We start from the raw sequence: 10637 nt of genomic DNA, 5'->3' as shown, positions 1-10637 counted from the left end.
CTCTCATGACCAAGTAGGATTCAGCACAGGAATGCAAGGATGGTTCAACATAAGAAAAAAAATGTAGTCATCATATTAACAAACCAAATAACAAGAACTAAATCATCTTGCTAGTAGATACAGAATCCTTTGAAAAAATCCAATACCCCTTCCTGAAAAAATACTAAGCAAAGCAGAAATAGAGGGGAATCTCCTCCACACAATGAAAAGTATCTATGTAAAACCAAAAGCCAACATCATTTTCTAAGAAGAGAGACTAAAAATATTTCCCTTGAGAACAGGGACCAGACAAGAGTGCTGTGTATCACCACTCCTATTCAATATTGTATTGGAAGTTCTAACCAGTCAATATGGCAAGAGAAGGAAATAAGAGGCATTCAAATTGGCAAAGAGGTGGTGAAACTGTCACTACATGCAGGTGACATGATAATATACACTGAAAACTCCAACGACTCAACAAAAAATTTGTTAAACCTAGTAGAACATTTAAGTAGAGTGACAGGATATATGATCAACATACAAAAATCAGATTTCTCTACAACAACAAAGAAAGCACAAAAAAAAAGAAATTAGAAAAGTAATACCATTTACAATAGCCAATCACAAGATGAAATAATTAGGAATAAACCTAGCTAGAGACACATAATATTTGTGTAGGGAAAACTACAAAATGATAATGAGTGACTTAACTAAATGGGAAAATATCCACTGTTCATGAATTGGAAGATTGAACATTGTGACAATTACAATCTTACAGAAAGCAATTGACAGATTTAATGCAATCCCAATACTGAAGAGTAATGGTGTCACTCTGGAGACTAAGGTATGTCTGATACAGGCCATGGTCTTTGCAATCACTTGTTATGCATCAGAGAGTTGGACAATGACTAGGGAGGATAGAAGGAGAATTGATGCCTTTCAACTGTGGAGCTGGAGAAGAGGATTGAATGTACCATGGACTGCTAAGAAAACAAACAGATTCATCCTGGAAAGGATTAAACCAGGCTGCTACTTGGAGGCAAGGATTCTGGGGCTTCATCTGACATACTTTGAACATGTTGTAAGGAGGGACAGGTTCTTGGAGAGGGACATCATGCTTGGAAGGGTGGAGGGACGGCACAGGAGGGGAAGACCCTCTATGAGGTGGATTGATTCAGTGACTGAGGTAATCAGGATGGGTGTGTCAGAGAATAGGATAGAGCAGGGTTTAGGGCTGCTGTACAAGGGGTCACTATGAGTTGCAAGCAACTCAATGGCACATAATAACAACAACAATAAAGACATCAAATTCATTCTTCAAGGAGATAGGAAAGACAATTGGAAATTTCATTAGGAGAGAAAAGGAAAGAGAACCAGAAGAAGTAAAACTCTTATATAAAGGAAAAATGCAATAAGACGTATCTCATTTCCTGGTCTCAAAACCTACACAGCTGTAGAAACAAAACAGCATGGTATTGGTACAAAGCACAGGCATATGAAATAAAGACAAGAACAAAAAGTCAATCCATCAATCTATGGTAATAAAACCCATTAAATGGAGAAATAACAGCCTTTTTTTTTTTAACAAACAGTACTGGCAAAACAGTGACTGCAGAAAACGTAAATAGGATCACATCTCACACTAAGTATAAAAATCAACTCAGAGTAGATCAGAGATGTAAGGGTGAAACTCAAAACTGTAAAGATAAAATGGGAACAAAATTAGAAGCCTTGGGCTATGGTATGAACAGGCTTATATCACAGCCAAAATGTACATTCTGGAGAAAAAGACCGATAAATGGGACCCCTCTAAAATAAAATCCTTGTATGCGTAAAAAAATTATCTAATAGAGAATACTTCTCCAAAGTAAAAATATTTGATGAAAAACATTTGGTAATACCATTTCAGATAAGGGCTCATACCAATGTTTATAAAATGCTACAAGTCCTACAGCTGTTAGGAAATAAAAGGTGAGTTACTTTAGGAAAGCTTGTTGTCAGAGATCTCTCCAGAATGTTTAAAAACAATGTTATCAGACACATTAAGAAATGCTCCAAATCACTGGCAATAAGAAAGATGCAAATCAAAACCACAATATAAATTTGAAATATTATGAAAAACGATAATCCAATTATTTTTAAAACCTAGAGGAAATGGACAAATTCCTTGAAACACATATCATACCCAGATTGACACGGACAGGTGTAGAACACTTGAACAGACTCATAATAAAAGAAGAAATTGAACAGGCCACAAAAAGAGTCCCCCACAAAAAAAGACCTGGAGCAGATAGTTCCATGGCTGAATTCTACAAAGCATTCAGAGAAGATTAATCAACAACTCTACTGTAATTATTTAAAAAAATTAAAAAAAGAATGAATACTCTCAGAGACGTTCTATGAAGCATGCATAACCCTGATACCAAAAGCAGGCAAAGATATTACCAAAAACAAAACTATAAACCAATATCTCTCATGAACATAGATATAAGAATCCTTAATAAAATTGTAGTCTATTGAATTCAAATGAGAAGAATGGGAATCCCAGGACATTTAATTGTGCTAATGCGAAACCTATACTTGGACCAAGAAGCAGTAGTCAGAACAGAGCAGGGTAACACTACATGGTTCAAAATTGGGAAGGGTGTACGCCAGGGATGCATCCTGTCTCCATACCTTTTCAACATGTATGCAGAGCAGATTATCCGAGAGGCTGGGCTCTATGGGGAGAATTGTGGCATCAGGATTGGTGGAAGATCTATTAACAATCTGCGTTATGCAGATGACACAACCCTGCTTGCTGAAACTGAGGAGGATCTCATGCACTTGCTGTAAAGGGTCAAGGACTGCAGCCTTCAGTATGGACTAAGGCTCAATGTCAAGAAGACAAAGATTCTCACCACTGGACCAATTGGCAGCGTCAGGATGGATGACGAAGAGATTGAGAGTGTTCACAGCTTCAGTTTGCTCGGCTCCACAGTCAGCACTCTTGGCACCAGCAGTCAGGAAATCAAAAAGCGTATCGCGATGGGAAAGTCTGCTGTTAGGGACCTCTCTAAAGTACTCAGGAGCAACGGTGTCACTCTGGAGACTAAGGTGCTCCTGATACAGGCCATGGTATTTGCAACCGCTTGTTATGCATCAGAGAGTTGGACAATGACTAGGGAGGACAGAAGAGGAGTGGATGCTTTTGAGCTGTGGTGCTGGAGAAGGGTACTGAATGTACCATGGACTGCCAGGAAAACAAACAGATTCATCTTGGAGAGGATTAAACCAAGCTACTCCTTGGAGGCAAGGATTCTGGGGCTTCTTCTGACATACTTTGGACATGTTGCCAGGAGGGACGGGTCCTTGGAGAGGGACATAATGCTTCGGAGGGTGGAGGGACAGTGCAGGAGGGGAAGACCCTCTATGAGATGGATTGATTCTGTGACTGGGGTAATCGGGATGGGTGTGTCAGAGGCGGTGCGGTTGGTGCAGGATAGAGCAGGGTTTAGGGCTGTTGTGCATAGGGTTGCTATGAGTCGCAAACGACTCGACAGCACATAACAACAACAACGACAACAACAATTGAATTCAAATGCACATTAAAAAATGGTTCGTCATGATCAAGTTGGATTCATAAAATGCATGCAAGGAAAAATAAGTATGCAAGGGAAAAAAAGTATGCAAGAATGGTTTAACAGAAGAAAAACAATCAAAGCAATTCACATTAACAGAGCAAATAACAAAAACCATATATGATCCTAGCAGTTGATGCAGAAAAGGTTTTTGACAAAATCCAACACTAATTAAGACACTCAGCAAAATGGGGATAAAAGAAGATTTCTTCAATATAGTTAAAAGTATACTTATAAAATCCAAGAGCCAAAAAAAAACAAAACAACAACAACAACAAAAAACCAAACCAGACCAAGAGCCAGTATCATTCTCCACAGATAAAGACTAAAAGCATTCCCCTCACAAACAGGGGCCAGATTAGAATGTCCACTGTGAACACTTCTGTTCAGTATTTTGTGGAAGTACTTGCTAAGGCAATACTACAAGAGAAGGAAATAAAAGGCATCCAGATCAACAAATAAATGGTTAAATTGTCACAATATGCAGAAAATATGATAGTGTACACAGAAAACCCCAAGGATTTAACAAAAGACCTGTTAGAGGTAGTGGACCAATTTGGTGGAATAGCAGAATATAAGATCAATATCCAAACATCAGTGGGATTTCTCTACAATAACAAAGAGAACGCAGAGAAGGAAACCAAGAAAGTAATACCATTTATAATGGCCAACCACAATTTGAGATACTTGAGAGTGAACCTAACTAGAGACAGAAAAATACTTGTACAAAGAAAACTACAGAACATTTCTGTGAGGCACAATAAAAGACATAAATGAGTGGGAAAATTTGCCCTGTTCATGGATAGGAAGACTCAATATTGTGAAAATGGTAGTCCTACCTAAAAGTATTCTACATATTCAACACAATCTCAATACAGGTACTAATTTTTCTAAGCAGATCAAAAGAGAAATTTTCAAGTTTATCTAGAGAGAAAAAGAGACCCTGAATAAGCTATGCACTTCTGAAAAACCAAAATGAAGCAGGAAACATACATAGCAGTCCCTGACCTAAAAACCTACTACACAGCAGTAGTAACAAAAATAGCATGGTACTGATACAACGACAGACACGTAGACAAATGGGTCAGAATAGAGAACCCAGAAACTGACCCAGCTATCCATGGTCTACTGATATTCAACAAGGAAATGAAACCTATCAAATCAAGAAATGGCCATAAATAAAGCTCGACATAGAAGTCTCTAATGACTCAGCTATTCCACTGCTAGAACTATATCCCAAGAAAATGAGAACTGAGGCATGAATGGAGATGTGTACATCTTTGTTCATAGTAGCGTTATTTACAATAGCAAGAAAATGGAAACAGCCCAAATGTCCGTCAAGAAACAAATGAGAAATTGTGGTACATTCACACAGTGCGGTAATGTGTAACATTAAGGATCAACAATTGGTGAAATACTATATGTACCTTGGGTGAAATAAGAGGGCATTTTGCTGACGGAAGTAGCTCAGTCACATAAGGATAAATACTGCATAATGCTCCTATTTTGAAAATATACCTGAAAACGTTATGTATGAATGCTCAAAAGAAGAAGGTGAGAAGGTGACAGAAAGAGAGTGAAGGAGAAAAGCTGTGGGATAGCATACCTTAGTGGAGAGAGTGGGAATGATGTGATTGGAAAACTTCAATGGGACTTGAATACATGGTGATAATAAGCATTACTACTATTAGGTGCCATTGAGTTGAGTACAACTCCTAGAAGCCTTGTTAACAATAGATCTGAACTCTATCCTGTCCTATGCCAACCTCACAACCTCTGACACACTCAAGCAAGTTGATGCAGTCACTTTGTCAATCCACCCAGTTAGGTCCTCCTCTCCTTCACCATCCCTCAACCTTTCCAAGCATGGTGTCCATCTCCGAGGAATAAATTCTCCTAGCAACATGACCAAAGTGTGTGAGATGGAAACTTGACCATCCTTGATCTCATATAGGCATAGAGCAATGGTAATTTAAGTATATGTTGCTGTTGTTGTTTAATGCCGTTGAGTCATAGATGACTCATAGCGACCCTATGAACGAACAGCCTGAGCACTGTTCGTACATAGAGTTTCCAGAGGCAAGCCATTTTGGAAGTGGATGCCGCTCCTGCTTCCAGGCTTGATTTAGTCGGGAAGCTCCAGCCAACACTGTCCACCATGGGTGCCCATTACCACGATTGGCACATCACTGTCACAGGCTTCAGCATCACAGCAACCACGAGTTACCTCTGTACAGCAACGCACAGATCAGTGCTATACCACCTAGAAGAATGTTTGACAGGAAGACAATTTGAACCTGTCAAACACATTAAGTATATAACATATTATATATATACATATACACATGTATATAATTGCATGAAACACAAAGTTCATGTACAAAACAATGTATGCTACTGATTATATGCAAACCAGCAAAACATTTAAAAAAATGATCTGAATCCTACTCCTTATTCTTTATTTTTATTTTTGCTGTTTCATACGGGATTTAGCTTTGATAATGAGTATGTGTTCATTTTAATGTCAAATACATTTTCTTGACATTTTAGAAGGAGGCTTTTCTCAGGTAGCTCTTCTTCACAGTGCTTTCTAATGTTATTTTTGTAAGATTTTTTGGCTTTCTGATACTTAACTACTCTACCTGAACTTTCTGCTCATACCACCTTTGTTTTTATTAGATTAATAGACTCTCATTCTTCTTCCAGAAGTTTCTCCTCTCTGTGAACCCAGTGGTGACAATCTTTGTTTTTTGCTGTTGAGCTTCAGTCCATATTGAAGGCTGCAGTCCTTGACCTTCTGCACCAAGCACTTCAGGTCCTCCTCAATTTCACCAAGCAGGGTTGTGTCATATGACTGGAAGATGTTTGTTCACATTCCAAAGAAAGGTGACCTGTCAGTGTACAAATTAATAAACAATATCATTAATATCATAGGCAATCAAGATTCTGTTAAAAATTATCCAAAAACAACTGGAACTGCACATCAACAGAGAACTGCCAGATGTGCACGCTGGCTAAAGAAGAGGTCATGGTACTAGGGATATTAGAGATAATGTTAGATGGATGTTGGCTGAAAGCAGAGAGTACCAGAGGAATGTCTATCTGTGTTTCATTGACTATGCAAAGGCTTTTGCCTGTGTGGATTACAACAAACTCTGGATGACTCTGAGGAGAATGGGAATCCCAGAACACTTGATTGTGCTAATGTGAAATCTATACTTGGACATGGAGGCAGTTGTCAGAACAGAGCAAGGAGACACTGCCTGGTTCAAAATTGGGAAGGATGTATGCCAGGGATGTGTCCTGTCTCCATACCTTTTCAACTTACATGTGAAACAGATCATCTAGGAGGCTGGGCCCTATGAGGAGGCCTGTATCATCAGGATTGGAGGAAGACTCATCAACAACCTGCCTTATGCAGATGACACAATGAATGAATATTTTAAACAAAAAAGAAAATGAACTGGGGTAGAGGGAAAGGAAGGAGAGAGTGGAAAATGTGCAACACTTAATGAATGAAAATCCAACTTTTCTGTAAACTTTCATTAAAATCACAAACAAAAAATAACCACCATCTCCACACACACCACAACCCCCCCCCCAAAAAAAAAGAGAAAAGAGCATGGCACGCAAGGTTCGAGTTCATGGGATGCAGATACTAATCTTTCAACTCTCCCACCATCCTTCATGGACTTCTGTTACTCACAACGTCTCTCAAATCAACCTGCTCTGCTTTACAGTGACTGGGATTTATCCTATTTTCCCATGAATCAAACAGCAAACATCTTTCTTTTGGTTTCTCCTGCTCAAAAGCTAATACCCTCTAAGCCTGTGGCTTTGTTGGTTTTTATTTGACTGCTTGTATTTGAGATTTATGAGGATAATTGTCACTTGTTGTCTGTGGGCTCTCTCTTCTATTTTTATGTTGAGGTTCAAGGTTTTCTGCCATGAACATCTTCACAGAATTCCCTTGTACTAAATTTTGATAATTTGTAGCAGTAAACTTTTCTTTTGTTGGAAGGCACATTTAATATCATGAACACAATACAAAAGGCCCAAATACAGTGAAGGAACACATCACCCATTCTCACGACAATGATCTTTCAGCATGTGCTTGTTGAATGGAATGGGGATTCAGTCCATTTCACTACTGTTGTTGTTACGTGCCGTTGAGTTGTTTGCGACTCATAGTGACCCTATGTACAACAGCCCTAAACTCTGCTCTGTCCTGTGCTAATCACACTGCCTCTGACACACCCATCCCGATTACCGCAGTCACTGAATCAATCCACGTCATAGAGGGTCTTCTCCTCCTGCGCTGTCCCTCTACTCTACACAGCATGATGTCCCTCTCCAAGTACCTGTCTCTCCTTGCAACATGTCCAAAGTATGTCAGACGAAGCCCCAGAATCCTTGCCTCCAAGGAGTAGCCTGCTTTAACCCTCTCTAGTATGGATCTGTTTGTTTTTTGGCAGTCCATGGAACATTCAATACCCTTCTCCAGCACCACAGCTCAAAGACGTCAATTCTCCTTCTATCCTCCCTAGTCATTGTCCAACTCTCTGATGCATAACAAGTGATTGCAAAGACCACGGCCTGTATCAGGCGCACCTTAATCTCCAGAGAGACACCGTTGCTCTTGAGTACTTTAGAGAGGTCCCTAACAGCAGCCTTTCCCATCGCAATAATCTTGCCACCAGCAGCCAGGAAAAAAAAAAAAAACAAAACCCAAAACAAAACGTATTGCGATGGGAAAATGTATTTCACTACTGGCGAGAGAAATAAACGCAGGGGTCTGAGCACCACCATTACCCTTATACAATCTAGTTGTACAATGAATGTTTATCATGCTTTGGACAGTTCAGACCTGATTTTGGCACCCACACCTCTATGTTTGTATAGCATTAGCAACCATTCAAAGAACACACCATTGATTAAATCCATCGATTAAAGGCTCGATCAAGTAACAGAGCCCTAAGCAAAATGGTTAGTTATGTGTATGAACTACTTGTATTGACATCTATTAGTTGATTCTCATGACTATTCAAAGTTGGTTCTCAGCAAATAAACTCCTCAAAGGCAATATTACCTTATTCAAGTTTTGACTCAGAAGTTAAACAATAATCATCAAGTCCACAGTCTTATTGGCAGAGCTAATATACAATGTCTCTAAGTCACTATGCTCAACGTTAAAGAGCGATGCATATTCCATTTTAGCTTTTACTGGAATTTTACATGTTTAATTCAGTTTTTAAATGTCTAGGTTTTCATTCCTCCAAACTGATGATACAGTGTGCTTCACTGTGTCTTAAGAAGATTTAAGACTTCTGTTTCTCCCTCTATTTTCTTCACATAGAAACTTTGCTCAAGTGTCTAAGATTCCTACAAGGCGAATGTCCCGGAGGTAGCCACTTCTTCGAAATAGTCCGACTCCATCAGGCCTCTGAAGCAAGGGGAAGGGGAAGAGAAAAAAGCTGAAACACAAGGTCCATCTGGTAAGTCTTACATTAACTAATACAGGCTGGACAGTTAAGAATGTGGCTTTTTTGGCTCAGAAAGTCTGAGTCTTGGTGTGGAAACGAGTTATGTGGTTTTCCCACCACAACTTTCTCGCAGTGGAAGTCAGGGAAGTCTTGACAGGGGAGTATGGTTTGTTTACCTATCAGGCTTAAACTTCCAGACACTCAGTTCATTTGGGACTTGTTGAAGCTTGTCTTTAGTCTGTTCCAGTTCACCTTTCATTTTTAGGAAAAACAAGGTGATCGCTGGGTCTACCATTGTTGATCTCAGTTGGGCAAGATTCTGCTGCTGTCTTGGCTTGAGGTCTGGGATTTGAGTTGTACACTCTTTGATCTATTGTTCCTTGGTTGCTAGTCTCATTACACGGATGCTTTCCCTGCACATAGAGTCTTGTGTTGTTATTTCTGTTTTTCTTCAGACTCCCTTAAGCCAGTTACATCATTAGAGTTAAGATCTGTGTACTTGCCCTCCACAGCTTACATATATGCTCCATACTGCTTCCATCTTAGAATTAACTCATCTGGAGCCATAACTTTGAGGTCTGTTTCACTCAAGTGAACCTTTTTGGGAAGAAGTTCTTCCTTGGTCATCTTGAATCACAAATCGCCTCTGGGACCTGGCCAGCCCACCCGTGATAGGAGAGGCAGCAGCAGCGCCCCACCTCATTGTCACCCAGAGGTGCCCAGAGCCCAGTGCGGGAGGGGAGAAAATTAAGATTAAGAAGATTCTTCTAGTCAACTCCCATTAATAGTTGTTGTTGTTGTTATTATGTACTGTTGAGTCGCCTGGGACTCATAGCGACCCTGTGTACAAGAGCCCTAAACCCTGCTGTATCCTGTGTCAACCTCACTGTCTCTGACACACCTACTCCCACAACCCCAATCACTGAATCGATCCATCTCATCGAGGGTCTTCCTCTCCTGCGCTGTCCCCTCCACTTTCCCAAACATAATGTCCCCCTCCAAGGACTGGTCCCTCTTGTAACATGTCCAATGTATGTCAGATGAAGCTTCAGAATCCTGGCCTACAAGGAGCAGAATGGTTTCACCCTCTCCAGGACAAACCTGTTTGTTCTCCTAGCAGTCCATGATATAGTCAATACATCTCTCCAGCACCACAGCTCAAAGGCATCAATTCCCTTTCTGTTATCCCTAGTCATTGTCCAGCTCTCCGATGCTTAGCAAGCAATTGTGAAGACTATGGCCTGTATCAGGCACACCTTAGTCTCCATCCTGATGTCATTCTCTTCAGTACTGTGGAGAGGTCACTGACAGCTGACTTTCCCCAATGCAATTTTGTCTCTTGATTTCCTGGCTGCTGGTACCAAGAGTGTTGATTGTGGAGCCAAGTAAACTAAAACTGTTAACTATCTTAATCTTTTCACCATCCATAATGATGCTGCCAATTGGCTCAGTGGTGAGAATCTTTGTTTTCTTGACATTGAGCTTCAATCCACGTTGAAGGCTGCAGTCCTTGACCTTCTGCAGCAAGTGCCTCAGGTCCTCCTCAGTTTCAGCA

At 40.2% G+C, this 10637-nt stretch overlaps 1 pseudogene; it reads right to left on the bottom strand.

Annotated features, from left to right (window-relative positions):
• Positions 1-9254: 9254 nt before the first annotated feature.
• Positions 9255-9709, bottom strand: LOC102874782 (annotated as a pseudogene).
• Positions 9710-10637: the final 928 nt, after the last annotated feature.

This window comes from Elephantulus edwardii, unplaced genomic scaffold (genome assembly GCF_000299155.1).
Source record: "Elephantulus edwardii isolate Elephantulus edwardi_28Jun2011 unplaced genomic scaffold, EleEdw1.0 scaffold00215, whole genome shotgun sequence".
In the NCBI taxonomy this organism is placed as follows: Eukaryota; Metazoa; Chordata; class Mammalia; order Macroscelidea; family Macroscelididae; genus Elephantulus; species Elephantulus edwardii.
The sequence above is the reverse complement of the archived record's forward strand: the minus strand, read 5'-3'. Positions and strand labels throughout refer to the sequence as shown.